This window comes from Ursus americanus, chromosome 34 (genome assembly GCF_024610735.1).
Source record: "Ursus americanus isolate L20-20 chromosome 34, mUrsAme1.1.p, whole genome shotgun sequence".
In the NCBI taxonomy this organism is placed as follows: domain Eukaryota; kingdom Metazoa; phylum Chordata; class Mammalia; order Carnivora; family Ursidae; genus Ursus; species Ursus americanus.
The window spans coordinates 5,518,166-5,537,194 of NC_142160.1; the positions used below are offsets into that span (position 1 = coordinate 5,518,166).

General features: G+C 40.3%; 1 protein-coding gene across 3 annotated transcripts in view; it reads right to left on the minus strand.

Moving 5' to 3' along the window:
- Nucleotides 1-19,029, minus strand: part of PDCD1LG2 (programmed cell death 1 ligand 2) — a 96,908-nt gene continuing 77,879 nt past the window's right edge. For all 3 annotated transcript variants that reach the window (XR_006775358.2, XR_015722955.1, XM_045772462.2), the window contains one exon: nucleotides 1-19,029. This exon is cut by the window's right edge. The gene's annotated coding sequence lies outside the window, so the exon portion shown is untranslated.

The following is a 19,029-nucleotide window of genomic DNA, read 5'->3' on the forward strand; positions in this document are numbered from 1 at the left end:
TGTTAGAAAAGGGCAAGGCTGTCTTTTTATTATCTCTTAGTATGGTTTACATTCTTTTTTTTCTTACTTAGCAATATATTTTATTTTTCTTAATTTGATTTATATTCTTTTATTGTGGTAAACACATAACATAAAATCTACCACCTTAACCATTTTCACGTGTTCAGTTCACTAGCTTAAATACATTCATAATTGTGAAACAAATCACCAGAACTTTTTCATATTGCAAAACTGGAACTATATTCATTAAACAGTAACTTCTCTTTTCCCCCTTCCCCTTACAAACACCATTCTACTTTCTGTGAATTTTTTTTGACTACTTCAGATTCCTCACATCGATGGAATTGTATGGTATTTGTCTTTTCATCACTGGCTTATTTCACTCAGCATGATGTCTTCAAGGTTCGTCCACATTGTAGCCTGCGACAGGATTTCCTTCCTTTTTAAAGCTGGATAATATCCCGTTGTGTGTGTGTGTGTGTGTGTGTACCTATCACATTTTGTTTACCCATTTATCCATTGATGGGTACTTGGGTTGCCTCTACATGTTGGCTCTTGTGAAAAAGCTGCTGTGAACTTTGGTGTGCAAATATCTGTTCAAATACCTGCTTTCAACATATACCCAGAGGTGAAATTGCTGTATGTATCATATGTAGTCCTATTTTTAATTTTTAGGAAACTCCATGTGGTTTTCCATAGAGGCTGTGCCATTTTATGATCCCACCAACAGGGCATAAGGTTTCCAATTTCTCCACTTCTTAAAAAAGTATCTGTCTTCGTCGATGTGAGATGACATCTCGTTGTGGTTTTGATTTTCATTTCTCTGATGGTGAGAGATATTGAACATCCTTTCACATACTTGCTGGCCGTCTGTATGTAATCTTTGAAGAAATGTTATTATTGCCTTTGATACTATGTCATGTCAGCAGGTTTGCACTTAAAGATTTGTTCACGAGCTTTGAAGTTTCAGAGGATGTAATTTTAGTCTGAACGGAGTTAATCCTTATGCTCAAAGAATGGCAAAACTCTTACAAGTATGACATCAGAGTCAGAATGGGCTTTAATAGTATCTAGTCCAGTTTCCAGACCCGACAGGAATATGGATTTTTTTTAAGATTTTTTATTCATTTGAGAAAGAGACAGAGCATGCGCATGAATGAGAGCATGAGCAGTGGGGCAGGGGAGAGGGAGAGGGAGAAGCAGACTCCCAGCTCAGCAGGGCTCAGAGCCTGTCTTGGGTTCTATCCCAGAACCAGGGGATCACACGACCTGAGCCAAAAGCAGGTGCTTAACCAACTGAGCCACCCAGGTGCCCCTGGGCTGCATGTTATTAAAAGAAAGTCTAGAGGGACAGCCATCAAGATATTGGTAATCATCATCTATAGAAATCATAATTACAAATGGTTTCTATTTTCTTTTTTATTGTTTGCATGTCTAAAGTTTTTCTTTTATAACGAGAAGAATAGTAAGTTATTTTTTTAAGTATGTTAATTTGTTGTTGAGGAGATCAGTTTTCACGAAGTGTGGTCCTCTTGTCACCTGCATCAGAATTACCTGGAGACACATTTAAAAGGCAGATTCCTTGGCCACGTCCTAAGCCAAGAGTTAGCATTTCTAACGAATATCCCAATGATTCTCATGCATATTAATAGGTTGATAAAGAGTTGATTAAGAGTGAAATAGCGGAAGTGCCCCCTGTTTATACTCTTTGCACATGTACTAGAATCTCTGACCCACATCTCTCCGTTGTCATGAGCAGGGAAACAAGTCAGAAAGTGCGTGCTGCCTTCCTAGTTGCCGTGGGCATGATCCCTTCTCTGTCAAACCTTAATGTTCTTGATTTCCTGATGAAAGGGCTCTCTGAAGGATGTAACAACCCTGCTGTAGAGACCAGATGAGAGGAAGTGGTTGGCACGATCTGAGGTCATTCAATAGCAACCTTCACCAGTGAGCTGGCCAACTCACATCCCCACCACTTTCATGCTGCCCTGTGGGCCCTCTCAGCTTAACTGGTCCCCATCAGTAGAATGAAGATGATAATACTTATCTAATCACATTTTCACTTTTTTTTTAATTTTATTTTTTAAATAATCTTGACATCCAATGTGGGGGTTCGAACCTACAACCCCAAGATCAGGATTCACAGGCTTTACCTACTGAACCAGCCAGACTGTCCAGATTTTCACTTTTTTTAGTGCTAGAAGCCAAGAGCCCAGAGCACTCCACAGCTTAGACACAAAGAAGACTTTCCTAATGGTTGGTGCTGTTTTACAAATAATAGTAACTAGTATTTATCCAGCCCTTATTGTGTACTAGAAACTGCTCTAAGCACTCGGCATTAATTTTTATCCTCTTAATAATTATATGAGGCAGATATTATCCCTATTTTACAGATGAAGAAACTGAGGTTTATAGAGAGGCTGAAGGTTCACAGACCTAGGAAGTATTGAAGTCCAAACTTGAGTCCAGAACCCCAACACTTAGTGACTTCACTCTATTGTCTCTTTCCACAAACTTATATCCTCACTAAATAAATGTACATAATAATTTATCTCAGGCTGACTTATTAATTGCATTTTTTAATTCCTAAGAATATTTGTTTCTTACTTAACCCTTCATGCAAAAAAAAAAAAAATTACTCTGCTAAGAAAATGAATGAGATCAGCCTTTTCACATTCACCTGGAGGATAACATCCTTTGTAGCTTAAGCAAAAATGGAGACAATAATTTATCCAAAGGGTCAAGTGAATTCTTGGAAATAAGCAGGGCAAGGAAGAGAGGGAAGAAGTAATCACATCACCCAGGAATGATGTCAGGGGCAATAAATAAATCAGGAATTAACCTTTTAATAATTGGATGGTATTTTAACAACATTAACCCACCCACCTCATTCAATATATGACTCACCAAAGAAAGACTCTCTGCCTACCCAAGTGACTTCCCAAAGATACCCAAGGTAACACTACAGGCTCCTACTTTCCTCCAAAGGTTCCTAGGGTTTGATTGTGTTCTTGCCTTGCGCTGCACCCCGTTGCTTCCCAGCACAGGGATCTTCTTCTGCAGGACTCTGAGAAGGGAGCACAGTGGCCCAATTTCTCCCTTCAACCTACACTTTCCCAGCTCCAAGCAAGCTCATTGTTCTCAGAGATTGTCTCAGGATTCCTCTATAGCAAAGAAGAAATGGTAAGAATGTTTTTACCTTAACCAGGTAAGGGGAAGCACCTGTGTGTAGCTCAGCCTAGAGTGTAGATTAGAAAAGGAAGCTGGCCATTGTCTGTACATATTTTGCTCTTAAGGCCATGTCTTTCCATGATATGGCAGATAAAAACCAGTTTATCTATTAACATCTGTTAAAAAGCAGTGAGGGGTTATTCAGCTCTGTAGCCCAGATCTCTGGTGAAAACACTATTTGGCTAAAATGTGGCAAACATACTGGGATGCTTCAAGACTCAAGGGATGGGGAATTGGGGAATGGGTGCTGAAATCCTCTAAAGATTACCTCAAAATACCCTATTTTGCTTATACGGTTCCCTCTTGTGGCTAAAGTATTCACTAGAAGAAATATTTACTAAAGGTTTTATCATCTTCTATTTTTAAAGAATTCTATTATTGAAGTATCGTTGACATACAATGTTATATTAGCTTCAGGTGTACAACATAGTGATTCGACATTTCCGTACATTACACTGTGTTCTCCACGGTAAGTGTAATCACCATCTGTTCCCATGCAATGTTAATTCAATATTGACTCTCATCCTCATCCTCGTAGCCTGCAGATTTTATAAAAATAATGGGCATTTCTAAGTTTCTTCATCATGAAAGTACTACTAACAATACCCCTGAGGAAAAGTTTCAAAACACACTTAGACCACACAACCAGCATATAGTAAATTTTAAAGTTGTCCAGTTTCAAGCAAAGCTCCATTAATGCAGACGTGAAGTTGAGTATATGAAATCAAAAACAATCAAGGAATTAAACTGTGTGAACTCAGTAGTTAACACTTGATGGTGCCATTAACCTTAGCAAAGCAGGGGTTTTTCCCACGCTCGGGTGAGTCCCTGAAAATGTATTTAGGTACCTTCGGAAGTTCAGTTAATCAATGAAGGGCATAGAGTCCCAACTGCAGAAACTATCCTGTAAGTGTAGTAAAGTTGGTAAAAGCCCTAATTTAATATGAAACAGTATATAGCATGATTACATTCAGGCCACGTGTTACCTGTGAGTTACTCCTCCACCGCGATTGTGTCTGTACTTTTTCTCTTCCGTTGACTTACGATTACATCCTCAGCATTCTATGGAGAACATGTTGACATTTCTACCTTGTTTTATTATTCCAGTTATTAATAATTGTATTTCTTGGGTTCTCTTACTTTTGATGAAACTTTGGACAAATACAAGTTAAAAAAGAATAGAGCAAAAGAGAACTTCTGAAAGAATTCCCCCCAACCAAGCAGTCGAGTAACCACCAGTGTGTCAAGATTCAATAATCCTCCAAAACCTTTCTCTAAAGGCGACACAAAGACACTGTCACCTTCCAGAACAGGGAACCATCTATGAGTAGCTTCCCCATGCTCCCCTTCCAGCAATGTAGTGCCTCTTCTAACTGGGTTCTCTTCCTTCATAGGCTCACCTTTCCTTTACTCTTTATCTTTTGTTTCCCCCAGAAGCTGACTCTGAGACAAGAACACACATACAGCTTATTTGGGTGGTGATGTGAGGAAGTGCCAGCAGGGGCAGGAAGACAAGGTGGGGAAGACAGCCCACAAAGGGAGTGTTTCCAAGCATGATAGCACGATGGGTAACAGATACTTAGTTCCTCTGAGGAATTCGGGAGCCAGTGTGGAACCCATGCCTCTGAGTTACTCTATCTGGGAACTGAAGGGAGCTCAAGACTTATACACCAACTCTTATCAGTCAGTAATGAAGGGCTGCTCCTGGGAGGTGTTAAATCTCCACATACTCAGTTTCCATGCTCACAGCCGGACCTCCAGCCACTAGAAAAAGCCATTATGAGGTGGTGAACCTGTTGGCAGTTGATAAAGCCCCATGGACACATGGTCAAGGCCCCAAGAGCATCTGCTACACTGGTGTCGGAGATTCTAACCCAGTACAGTGAAACCCATTATCAAAAGCCAGGGCTCACAGAACAGGCAAGAAGATCAAAGGCTCTGGAGACAGACTGGTTTCAAAACCGGGGTTCTTAACCTCTCTAAGCTTCAAAACTCCACAGAAGATTGTTGTGGGGATGGAAGCGTGTCATTCACGTAAAAGCCCCCAGTATTGGAATTGGCACATAATCCATATTCCCCCAAATGCTAGCTATGAACCTTTTTATTAACACCTGATCTCCTCAGAGACCTAAAGTCAGACATGACTTAAAAATGTTCTGCTTGACCAGGTTGTCCAGCGGGCACTCAGAAGTTTCCATCTTTTGACTGGCACAGCATTGACATTGGCATCAGTGAGTAGAACTGACAGAATTTCTGGGTTTCAGTCCAACTACTGTAGTCTTGAAGACATGGCCAGATGGAGCCCTGAATTATCATCAGAGCAGGGAGAGGGTTCTCTCAAGCTGAGTGGGGCTCGAAAGGTCACAAAAGAGTAGATAGATCCCCCAAGCAAGGAATAGGTTCTGGGGCAGACCCACTTTGTGGTTCACCTTACCCTCTCCACACTGTTTTCCTACCCAGCCACTCAGACAGTCTTTAATTTTTTTCTATGTTTATGAGAAAAAGTAGGGGAGGAAAGAACTAGTACTTCTTATTCTCCATAACAAGTTCCAACACAAAAACATAACTGCCCTTTCAATAAGCAAGTATTTTTGGAATTCCTTAGTTCAAATGAAATTACATGGTTCACATGCTCAAAGCATTTTTTCCAACTGTTTTTCCTCCCCAGTCAGCGAAGACCAGACTTTTGGAAAAGCTCAAACTTTCATTAAAGTTCAGCCATGCAGGATATAAAAGCTGGGTGGGTCCTGCTCAGATTTTTCTTTGTTGCTAAACATCTCTACCTAACTGACAGCAAGCACAGATTTTGGGAAGGGATGCAGAGGGCTATGGAGAGCCCTATGAGGCCATATAAAGACAACAATGAAAGCAAATTTGGAGGAAAAAAATCCATATTTTTTAAAGGGCAGAAAACACTAATATTCCAATTCTTAAGATAGTGTCTAGAATAGACAGCAAGTTTATTTCAGTACAGTGCTGTATTTTTCTAAATTGCTCATTGATGGTGAAGATTATAATTGTAATTACAAATTTCAAAAAAATATTCAGCAATGAGTATTTGCAGATCCTTGATGAAAAAGTATTGCCTGCCTTAATGAAAATAAGCATACCCTCCAAAATTGGCACTGGAAGGAGAATCTTCATGTGGAGAGGAATAGCTGGATCGCATGCCCCCCTAGGCTCATCCTTCCCGCGGCCCGAGGCGGAAGGCACTGTTTTCTGCTGTAATATTGACCTAAGCCAGGGCAGGAGACTGTTGGATTCCAAGAGCACTTCCCAATAAACTTCCTGTACCCTAATCTCTGTCTCAGAGTCTGTTTCCCTGAAAACCCAATTTGTGGCAAGTACCCATAGCCCAGGGGCACATATCCAGACACGTTAACTCGTCAAGTCAAGACACACAGAAGACTAAAGGAGGGGAAGGTCAAAGCATTCTACTATTATCTGTTTGTGGACCTGTCTTTGCTTAGTTGATTGGTGGCTTTTTCCTCTTTGTGGAAGGAAGTTTGCCTATCTGCCTTCCGAAGTCTCTGAAAAATAACCATATCAGAATATAACCAAGAAGGATAATATTTATAAATCTGTGGGTTGTGGGGCAATGTGTTGTAAACTATCTTATAAATAGTCAAAATAAATTAGCGAAAAAAAAAATAGAGTAACTTAAAAGAAAGAAGTACTGACATAGCTCACTTTGTAAAAAACATGTTCCTAGAAAGGGGGACTATGAATCACATTTTGATGAATTCAATTATATTTTAATGTCTGTAGTAGAACTTACCATTTAAAGATTTCTATGACAAAATTTGGCAGAGAAAAACTGCAAATTTAAATCATCACCTTCCAATTTGTTATTTTACGAAACTGGATTTTTGTTTACTGAAATGATTTAAACTAAAGTATTTGTTATTTACATCTAATTTCATTAAAATGTAAGTGTTTGTAAACATATGTGTAGAAGCATACAGGAATAGCCCTGTGCTTAACTCATTAAAACTATATTAATGATAAAATAACATGTTTGTTTTTAAGAATATAGATGGACTTTTTATTATCTATGGTTTTAGAAGTATCATTTTTTAAAGAAGTGTATTTTATTATAGGCTGATTAGTTTGTCCCTATTTTTTTAAAGCATTAATAAAAGCGTTGTTTTGACATGGAAACAAAAAGAAAAAAACTACATTAATTGTAAAACAAAATAAAGTATTTGTTATTCAAAGTATAAAACCATAGCAAAACATCTAACATAAAATTGCATTCAACTCTACTTAATTACTCTTGGCCCAGTGAATTTAGATACAGAGGGAGGAAAAGTCACTATAGGTTATATATTGTTGTAATATTCTTGAGAAGATTAGCCAAACTTTTGGCCAGTACTGGAACTTTGTTTTATTATTATTGCTCAAAATAAAGGCATTGACAAAGACATCATTATCTCCCTTAAATAATTTTAAATCTTTTTTTTTTTTTTTAAGTAGGCTCCGCACCCAATGTGGGGCTTGAACTCATGAACTGGAGAGAAAGAGTCACTCTTCCAACTGAGCCAGTCAGGTGCCCCAAATAATTTGAATTCTAATGCTGTGTTTTGGCAGTGGATTTAAACTGCATCCATATGAGTAGTCAAGAAGAGAGGAATGAAGGTTAAGAATTTACTCTTGCCTGGGTGGCTCAGTCATTAAGCGTCTGCCTTCAGCTCAAGGCGTGATCCCAGAGTTCTGGGATCAAGCTCCGCCTCGGGCTCCCTGCTCTGCTGGGAGCCTGTCTCTTCCTCTCCCACTCCCCTGCTTGTGTTCCCTCTCACTGGCTATCTCTCTCTCTGTCAAATAAATAAATAAAATCTTAAAAAAAAAAAAAAAGAATTTACTTTCCCATTCTGCCAGTGTTCTTTTCCCCCTCAGACTAGCAGTCACAGAGCAACCATTGATAATTTGATACTAGATTTGGATAGAGGATTGAGAAGTTGGCCTTAGCTCAAAGCCAGTAATTCACATTTAAATAAAATGAACATTTGGATGCAGTGCCCAAATTTAGTTAAGGTTATATTATAAAGATCCAGGTGGAAATCAGTCCCGAGATCACAACTATTTGCAGTGGAATGAGTAACTTCCTTTGAAGAATAATAGTAAAGGTACACCTGTTATTGTAAAGTTACCTAAGCCTGCATATATGATATCATCAGAGGCAACAGGCATGAATACAAGGGTCAGGAATGTCTCTTGGAGAGGAGGAACAGCGTGCACCCAGATCCAAAATACTGACATGTACTCTTTTGAGAAGAGTTTCAGATGCATAAGGGTATTTGTTAAAAACAGACTTCTAGAAAACTACTAGAACTGATAAATGAATTCAGTAAGGTCACAGGATACAAAATCAATGTACAAAAATCTGTTGCATTTCTATACACTAATAATGAAGTAGCAGAAAAAGAAATTAAGAAAACAATCCCGTTTATAATTGCACCGAAAAGAAGAAAATACCTAGGAATAAATTTAACTAAGGAGGTGAGAGACCTGCACTCTGAAAACTACAAAACATTGATGAAAGAAATTGAAGGTGACACAAACAAATGAAAAGATATTCCATGTTCATGGATTAAGAGAACAAATATTTTTAAGAGTCCATACTGCTCAAAGCAATCCACACATTTAATGCAACGCCTACCAAAATATCAACAGCATTTTTCACAGAACTAGAACAAATAATTCTAAAATTTGTATGGAAGCACAAAAGACCTCAAATAACCAAAGCAATCTTAAAAAAGAACAAAACTGGAGATAACATGATCCCAGATTTCAAGATATACTACAAAGCTGTAGCAATCAAAACAATACTGACAGAAAAATAGACACACAGATCAATGGAACAGAATAGAAAGCCCAGAAATATATCCATGATTATATGGTCAATTAATCTATGACAAAGGAGGCAAGAATATGCAATGGGAAAGACAGTCTCTTCAACAAATGGTGTTGGGAATATTGAACAGCTACATGCAAGAGAATGAAACTGGACCACTTTCTTACACCATACACAAAACTAAACCCAGAATGGTTAAAGACCTAAATATGAGACCTAAAACTATAAAACTGCTAGAAGAGAGTATAGATAGTAATTTCTCTGACATTGGCTGTAGCAACATTTTTCTAAATATGTCTCCTGAGGCAGGGTAAACAAAAGCAAAAATGAACTATTGAGGGTACATCAAAATAAAAAGCTTCTGCACAGCAAAGGAAAACATCAACAAAACTAAAAGGCAACCTACTTGAAAGGGAGAGGATATTTGCAAATGATATATCTGATAAGGAGGTAGTACCCAAAATATATAAAGAACTTTTGAACTCAACACCAAAAAACCCCAAATAATCCAATTTAAAAAATGGACAGAAGACATAAACAGATATTTCTCCAAAAAAGGCATATAGATGGCCAACAGACACATGAAAAGATGCTGAACAGCACTCTTCATCAGGAAAATGCAGATCAAAACCACAATGAGATATAACATCACACTTGTCAGAATGGCTAAAATCAACAACACAAGCAACAATTGTCAGCAAGGATGTGGAGAAAAAGGAACACTCTTGCACTGCTGGTGGGAATGTAAACTGGTGCAGCCACTGTGGAAAACAGTATGGATCCTCCTCAAAAAATTACAAATAGAATTACCAGATGATCCAGGAATTCCACTTCTGGGTATTTATCCAAAGAAATTGAAACCACTGAGTTAAAAAGATACATACACCCCTATGTTTTTTGCAGTATTATCTACAATAGCCAAATTATGGAAGCAGCCCAAGTGTCCATCAATAGATAAATGGATAAAGAAAATGTGGTATATATACACAATGGAATATTGCTCTGACGTAAAAAAGAATGAAATCTTGTCATTTACAACAATGTGGATGGATCTAGAGAGTACTATGCTAAGTGAAATGTTAGTCACAGAAAGACAAATACCATAGGATTTCACTCATATGTGGAATTTATGAAACAAAACAAAGAAAAAAAGAAACAAACAACAACAACAAAAAACTGATTCTTAACTACAGAGAGCCCACTGATGGTTACCAGAGAGGAGGCAGTGGGGTGAACTAGGTGAAGGGGATTAAGAGCACACTTATCATGATGAGTAATATATAGAATTGCTGAATTACTATATTGTACACCTGAAACTAATATAACACTTTATGTTAACCATACTAGAATTAAATATATATATATGTACATATGGGCTTCTAGGTTACAAGTCACTTCACTTCTCCAAGCCTCTTAGACTTCTCATGTGAAAAGATAACAGACATTTTGTGCCCAATACAGAAGGTGGAGGTGAAGGAGGGGCCATATTTCCTCACACTGAGGAGATCTGTGCAGGCTCATAGTTCCTCTTACTCCTTTAGGATCTGCTTCAGTTTCTCCAGCTCTTGGGTCTGGTCCATGTTTAAGTCCATGATGAATGCACTAGAGATTTGGAAGTGGTGAGAGACTAATGCAGAGTCCAGTCCATCCTTGTGGGTTCCAGTCTGTCCTTGCTCCCTCAACTTACATCCTTACTACCCACTACAGGGACTATTACCAAGGTGCAGTCCCAAATGGAGGTGCTAAAAGTGAGGGTAAATGAGGAAGAAGAGAGAGTCGGTGATATAGAAGATAAAATGATGGAAAATAAGGAAGTGGAAAGGAAGAGAGAGAGGCAACTACTAGATCACAAAGGGAGACTTAGAGAACTCAGAAATTCCATGAAGCAAAATAATATGTGGATAATAGGGGTCCCAGAAGACGAAGAGCAGGAGAGAGGGGCAGAATGTTTATTTGAACAAATAGCTGAGAACTTCCCTAATCTGGGAGAGGGAAACAGGCATTCAAGACCAGGTGGGACAGAAAACCACCGTCAAAATTAAAAAAAAAAAAAGTCAACACCCTAACATATAATAGTGAAGCTTGCAAATTCCAGAGAGAAAATCCTGAAAGCACCTTGGGATAAGAGGTCCTTAACCTACAAGTGTAGAAACAAGGCTGGCAGGCCAGAAAGGACTGGCATGACATATTCATTCAATGTGCTAAATGGGAAAAATAGGCAGCCAAGAATATTTTATCCAGCAAGGCTGTCATTCAGAATAGGAGGAGAGATAAAGTGTTTCCAGGACAAACAAAAACTAAAGAAATTTGTGAACACTAAACCATCCCTGCAAGAAATATTAAAGGGGATCTTTTGAGCAAAGGGAGAACCCAAAAGTAACAAAGGCCAGAAAGGAACAGAGACAATCTACAGAAACAGTGGCTTTACAGGTACTACAATGGCACTAAATCATATCTTTCAATAATTACTCTGAATATAAATGGACTAAATGCTCCCATCAAAAGACATAGGGTATCAAAATGCATTTAAAAAACCAAGGCCCATCGAAATGTTGCCTGTATGAGACTCATTTTAGACCCAAAGATGCCTGCAGATTGAAAGGGAGTGGGTGGAGAACCATTTATCATGCCAATGGACATCAAAAGAAGCTGGAGTAGCCATCCTCATATCAGACAAACTAGATTGTAAACCAAAGATTACAATAAGAGATGAAGAAGGACACAAGATCATCATAAAATGGTCTATCCAACAAGAAGATCTAACAATTGTAAATATTTATGCTCCTAACTTGGGAGCAGCCAAATATATAAACCAGTTAATAATAAAATTAAAGAAACACATGAATAATAATACAATAATAGTAGGGGACTTAAACACCCCACTCACAGCAATGGGCAGATCATTGAAACAAAAGATCAACAAGGAAACAAGGGCTGTTAATGACACACTGGACCAGAGGGACTTCACAGATACATTCAAAGCATTTCATCCTAAAGCAGAATACACATTCTTCTTGAGTGCACATGGAACATTTTCCAGAATAAGTCACATACTGGGTCACAAATCAGGTCTCAACTGGTACAAAAAGATTGAGATTACACCATGCATATTTTCGGACTACAATGCTTTAAAACTTAAAGTCAACTGCAAGAAAAAATTTGGAAGGAACACAAGTACATGGAGGTTAAAGAGCATCCTACTAAAGAATGAATGTGTTAACCAGGAAAATAAAGAAGAATTAAAAAAATTCATGGAAGCAAATGAAAATGAAAACACGACAGTTCAGAATCTTTGCGATGTAGCGAAGATGGTCCTAAGAGGGAAGTATATAGCAATACAGGTCTTTCTCAAGAAGCAAGAAAAGTCTCAAATACACAACCTAACCTTACACCTAAAAGAGCTGGAGAAAGAAGAACAAATAAAGCCTAAATCCAGTGGAAGAAGAGAAACAACAAAGATTAGAGCAGAAATCAATGATGTAGAAATAAAAAAAAAAAAAAAACAGTAGAACAGATCAATAAAACTAGGAGCTGGTCTTTGACAGAATTAATAAGATTGATAAATCCTAGACTTATCAAAAAAGAGAGAGAGAGAGAGAGAGAAAAGACCCAAATAAATAAAATTATGAATGAAAGAGGAGAGAACACAACCAACACCATACAAATACAAACAATTATAAGAACATATTATGAGCAATTATATGCCAACAAATTAGGCAATCTGGAAATGGATGCATCCCTAGAAACATAAACTAACAAAATGGAAACAGAAAGAAACAGAAAACCTGAGCAGACCCATAACCAGGAAAGATATTGAATCAGTAATAAAAAATCTCCCAACAAACAAGAGTCCAGGGCTAGATGGCTTCCCAGTGGAATTCTACCAAACATTTAAGGAAGACTTAATACCTATTCTTCTGAAGCTGCTTCAAAAAATAGAAATGGAAGGAAAACTTCCAAACTCTTTTTATGAGGCCAGCATTACCTTGATACCAAAACGGGACAAAAAACTCACCATAAAAAGGGCACCTGAGTGGCTCGGTCAGTTATGTGTCTTCCTTTGGCTCAGGTCATGATCTCAGAGTCCTGGGATTGAGTTCCATATCGGGCTCCCTCTTCAGCGGGGAGTCTGCTCCTCCCTCTGCCTCCCACTCCCCCTGCTTGTGCGCTTTCTCCCTCATTCTCTCTCTCAAATAAATAAAATATTTAAATAAAAAAAAGAACTCACTAAAAAGAATTACAGACCTTGATCCCAAGACTAGACAAAGACCCCACCAAAAAGGAGAATTACAGAACAATATCCATGATGAACATGGATGCAGAAATTTTCAGTAAGATACTAGGTAATAGAACCCAACAGTACATTAAAAGGATTATTCACCATGACCAGGTAGGATTTATTCCTGCTCTGCAAGTGTGGTTCAACATCCACAAATTAATCAATGTGATTCACCACGTTAATAAAAGAAAGGATAAGAATCATATGATCGTCTCAGTAAATGCAGAAAAAGCATTTGAGAAAATACAGCATCCTTTCTTGGTAAAAACTCTCTGCAGTGTAGGGATAGAAGGAATATACTCCAATATCATAAAAGCCATATACAAAAAACCCACAGCCAATATCATCCTCAAGAGGGAAACACTGAGGGCTTTTCCCCTAAGGTCAGGAACACGGCAGGGATGTCCACTCTCAGCACTGTTGTTCAACATAGTACTGGAGGTCCTCGCCTCAGCAATCAGATAACAAAAAGGAAAAAAAAGCATCCAAATCAGCAACGAAGTCAACTTTTCACTCTTCACAGACATGATACCCTATGTAGAAAACCCAAAGGACTCCACCAAAAAATTGCTAGAACTGATACAGGAATTCAGCAAAGCTGCAGGGTATAAATCAATGCACAGAAGTCAGTTGCATTTCTGTACACTAACAATGAGGCAGAAGAAAGACAAATCAAGGAATCGATTCCATTTACAACTGCACCCAAAGCCATAAGATATCTAGGAATAAACCTAACCAAAGAGGTAAAAGATCTGTACTTTGGAAACTATAGAACATTGATGAATGAAATTGAGGAAGAAAGGGAAAAATGTTCCATGCTCATGGATTGGAAGAACAAACATTGTTAAAATGTCTATGCTGCCCAGAGCAATCTACACATTCAATGGAATCCCTATCAAAACACCATTAACATTTTCACAGAGCTGGAACAAACAGTCCTAAAATTTGTATGGAACCAGTAAAGACCCTGAATAGCTGAAGGAATGTTGAAAAAGAAAACCGAAGCTGGAGGCATTGGTAGGAGCTGGCTGAGACTCCCCAGGAGGATTTGGTGGCCAGGGCTGAGATACACTGCATTAAGAACATATGAAGAGGGGAGTGACAAGCTCAAAAGTGGGCTTATGGAAGATTTGCAGTCTTAGATCGTGCGCTGCTTACCTCTAAGTTTATTTAACAATTTGAAATATGGGAAAACATCGTAACTACTTAGTTCAAAATTGAATTTAAGAGAATTTCCACTATTTCTTTAAAAGAAAAAAAGAAGAAATATTCTGTGTCTCAAAATAAGTATTCTCTATTTTCAGGGGATACGATCATTCACCAAGTGGGTATAATTCACAGTGAAAACTGCTCACACAAGCCAGTGATTCTGGGCAGGGAGCGTGACTTGCGCTAAAATTCCCCTAAAGGAACATTGTGCTCAGAACAGTGAGGCACCGTTTGGACACTAGAGGGAGCCATGGGGTGTGATTTCAAAGAAGTAGGTAGAGTTTGAAGGGAGGGAGAGGCTCAGAAACCATGTGCTCTAACCCTTCGTTTCATGTTTACTTTTTAATTTCTTTTTTTCTGTGTGCCACATTGACTACTTTCCAAATAAGCTATACAATCATGTAGTTCTAAACATACAAGGTGAGAAGGCTGTATAGTCTATGTGGTAGATAGTCTATCTGCTCTTCAGATCCACCCACCACCCGCGTGGAGCTCTGGGACAATGCTCACCTCTAAGGGTGCCTTGACCATATTCTCTGCCCTTGGGCTTCTTGTAGATTTTCCCCAGGGGACAGCACTGAAAGGAGTTGAAGGCAGGAGGAGAATGGGATCAAGGTATTTATTTCCCCAATTCCTCCCTGCTGGGCTGTGGGTGCATCTAGGGAGGGCTCTGACATCTGTCCAGGGGCTCCTTCTCTACCTACAGCTCTCACTCTCTCTCTTTCTGGGTTCAGTTGACCATTTACTCCCTTGTCCCTTGGGGCCTAGGCATGGTAATGATTCACAAGGGTGGGCACAGCACCATCTGGGATAGGTTCCCTCCTCCCATCTCTCTGTTCCCCATCCAACCCATTCTCTGAAGCAGCCAATTCTATAGGTTTCCTATGTTGGGATGTACAGATAGATATAAAGAAATCCATAGATTCCTATCACCCTCATTTATTCAAATTGTACCATATGATGTACCCAGTTCTGCACCATGGTTTGTGTGTGTGTATGTGTAAAACAATATATTCTAGAAATCACTCTTTAGCAGTATTCAGAGAACTCCCTTACTCCTTTTTTATGGCCGCATTATATTCCATTTTATGGGTTTATAATCATTTTTTTTTAAAGATTTTATTTATTTTATTTGACAGAGATAGAGACAGCCAGCGAGAGAGGGAACACAAGCAGGGGGAGCGGGAGAGGAAGAAGCAGGCTCATAGCGGAGGAGCCTGATGTGGGGCTCGATCCCATAACGCCAGGATCACGCCCTGAGCCGAAGGCAGACGCTTAACCGCTGTGCCACCCAGGCGCCCCTATAATTATTTTTTAGCCAGTCTCCTCTCAAGAGACATGTAGGTTGTTTCCAGCTATTCACTATTACAAACGTTGCAATAAGGAATAATCTTGTACATGGATATAAGGAAAATGAAACAGAAAGAGATTCAGTCAATTGTCTGAGGTTAGTTCTGGGCAGAACCCATGTCATCACAGTCACTGGTTAGCAGGATGAGACTAGAGTCACCCGCACATGGAATATAAATTTTGCTGAGTGTCTCCCCACCCACCCCCACAGTTTCCTACACATTTCGACTCTTAAATTTCTATGCTTATGCTTTCATTCCCAGGATAGTGGTTCCAAAAATGGACTCCGGAACAACCATGCCAGGGAATGTTTCCTGCTTCATCATGAGTTGGCAGTGTGACGTTGGACAAGTCATTTAGCGTCCCGGGGCCTCAGTTTTCCCATCTATAAAATGTTTCCTATCTCAATGTGCTGGGAAGAGCATTTGTGCTTGGAGCAGCGCCCAGCTCGTAGGAAGAGCTGTAACAAACGCTGGCTCTGATTAGTGGTGTTATTGTCATTCCTCTGCTCTGAGCCTGTGCTTCCACATTAGCCTCGAGTGCAACATGAGAGAGCTGGCTCATTGTGTCTCATCAGTAGTTAACCTTTTAACTGAGATTTCCTGACATGATCAGAACACCCCCCCTTTTTTAAAAGTAGATTCCGTGACCAGCATGGAGCCCAGTGTAGGGCTTGAACTCACCACCCTGAGATCAAGACCTGAGCTGAAATCATGGTTTGGTTGCTTAACCGACCGAGCCACCCGGACGCCCCAGCCTGATTGAGTCTGAAGAACAGGTGTGGATGAGGATCAGCAAAATATTAGGGAACTGGGGCCCTGAAATGGGTCCTAAAAGAGAAAGGAGATTCTAAAGATAACCTTGCCCACTTCGCAATTTCATTTTGATTTTCTTGCTCACATGTACTTAAAACAGTGAGACCCACAAATCTATCAGCTGCAGGACAACCTCCCCGGGTGTCTTCCAGTTTCCTAACTAGACTCACTGTTCACAAGCCCTCCACCGTCCGCCACCCTTTACCAACAAACCAAACCCAATCTTCTTCTCACCGTCCCATAGCACATTTGGGTGGGTCAATTTAAAAAATCTCAGAATCATCCTTGACTGCTGTCTTTTACATGTTTCATGGCAAATTTGTTATCAAGCCCTGTAAGTGTATTCTTCTTAATAGTTTTCAACATCATTCCATCCCTTTCTATCTCCTCTGAGACTAACCTTAAATGAGACTCTTGTTATGTCTATGGGCCACTAACCCTAACCTTAACCTAGTCGTATTCCTTAATTCATGAAATTTATAATCCAGAGAGAGAGACAGACAGACATTAAACATATAAGTACACAGACACTTGGTTCAGGATAACAGGGATGTGGTCTCCTAGCCTTCCCATGAATGGAAGGAAGAGTACAAATCCAGGCTTTGTGACTTGGAGGTCAGAGCTTTCTAGCCCCAGGGATGCATTATCACCCTTGCTTTAGGTTTCCGGGATGATAAGAACTGGAGTTGGCAGGCGAAGAGGTAAAGAGGTGGCCTGATGCTCAGGAGGAGAAAGAATGTCTGAGACTGGCAGGAATAGGGAACTAGAAGCAGCAGACTCATGGCAGGTTCTGTGAGAGTTGGGGATCTGCTTGCACTTTTGCATAACGCTCAGATAGGATGAGACCTCTGGGTGGGGGAAGGGGGAGCCAGGAGGGGTGCCTGTGATGACCTGCCCTGAGCACCTGGACCCCAAGAGCAGTGGCAAGAATCCCTAGTGGTGGTGGGGGGGCACCTGGGTGGCTCAGTCAGTTAAGTGTCTGCCTTTGGCTCAGGTCGTGATCTCCAGGTCCTGGGATGGAGTCCTGCCTCGGGCTCCCTGCTCTGCGGGGACTCTGCTTCTCCCTCTCCCTCTGCCTGCCACTCCCCCTGCTTGTGCTCTCTCGCTCAAATATATAAATAAACAAAAACCTTAAAAAAAAAAGAATCCCTAGTAGCAGACCTGTGACCCAGAGAGGACCTTGGTGGAAGCGTATCTGCGGCCTGACAAGGGTAGTAGAGACCAGCAGATGCTAAAGGGCTGGCTGGAGATGGGTAGTGAGTGGCACGGTAGCTAAGGGACCAAAGTCTAGGCACCTGTCCATTTTCATGGCCCTGGGTAAACCTGAGGGTTTGAGATGACCCATTATGGGGTTGGGGTGGTAACTGCAGATCCTTCGTATGAGACAATAACATGCTGACTTTGTCATGAGCCTGACTCCACGAGCCATTTCTAGAAGGCCAGACAGGCTAATTAATTTCTGTTCTTTTCTTTTTTAAAAGGAAATAAGCCAACAAGGAAATACATATTTTTGAAGCCACAAATGAGTTGTGTTACCACAAACATGGGTCTCAGTTTCCTTATCTGTAAAATGTAGGGGGACGATGCTGAATTTCCATCCCAGCTCTGCCGTCCCGGTATTTTATGTGGTCTCATCCAAGAACAGCATTGTTAATATGGCCACATGAGGGTTTCTGGTTTTGCTTGAGTCATGTCGGTTATGCTCCCAGCTGAGAAAATGAAAGCTGATGGGGCTTATGCACGTCAAACGACAAAGTTTTTATCACTCACGCTCATTTCTTGAAACTCTTCCTGGAGATGAGTTGCAAGGGAGCAGTAAAGCTGAGGCAAGAAGCTGTGCTCCCTGGAGCTCTTGTCCCGTCTCTGTCTGAGGCTGATCACGTGAGGCCGACACCCAGGAGACCTTCTCTCATAGAGCTGGTGGCCGAGGGGGGCTGGGGCAGGGACCCCTCAACCCAAGACACTCTGTGCTAAATGAACAAGAAAACTCACCTTCATGCCCCTAGTAGCCCAGCAGAGTGTTGGTCTCCATTATGTCCTGTTGGACAGGGCGTACATGAGGCTTCACGGGCGAGCAGGTGGCTTCTCCCAGGGACCTCAAGGAAAGCAGTGGTTTGAGAATGCAGAGCCCCTGGACTTCACATTCAGTTATTCAAGTGGACACGTCAAGGGACGGACGTAGACAGAAGGAATCAATGTAATTTTCCAGTTAGGGAAATGGATTGAGATGAGACACTTGAGTGTTGTGGTTGGTGACAGACTGACCCGGGCTTCCTGGTTCTATCACGGCT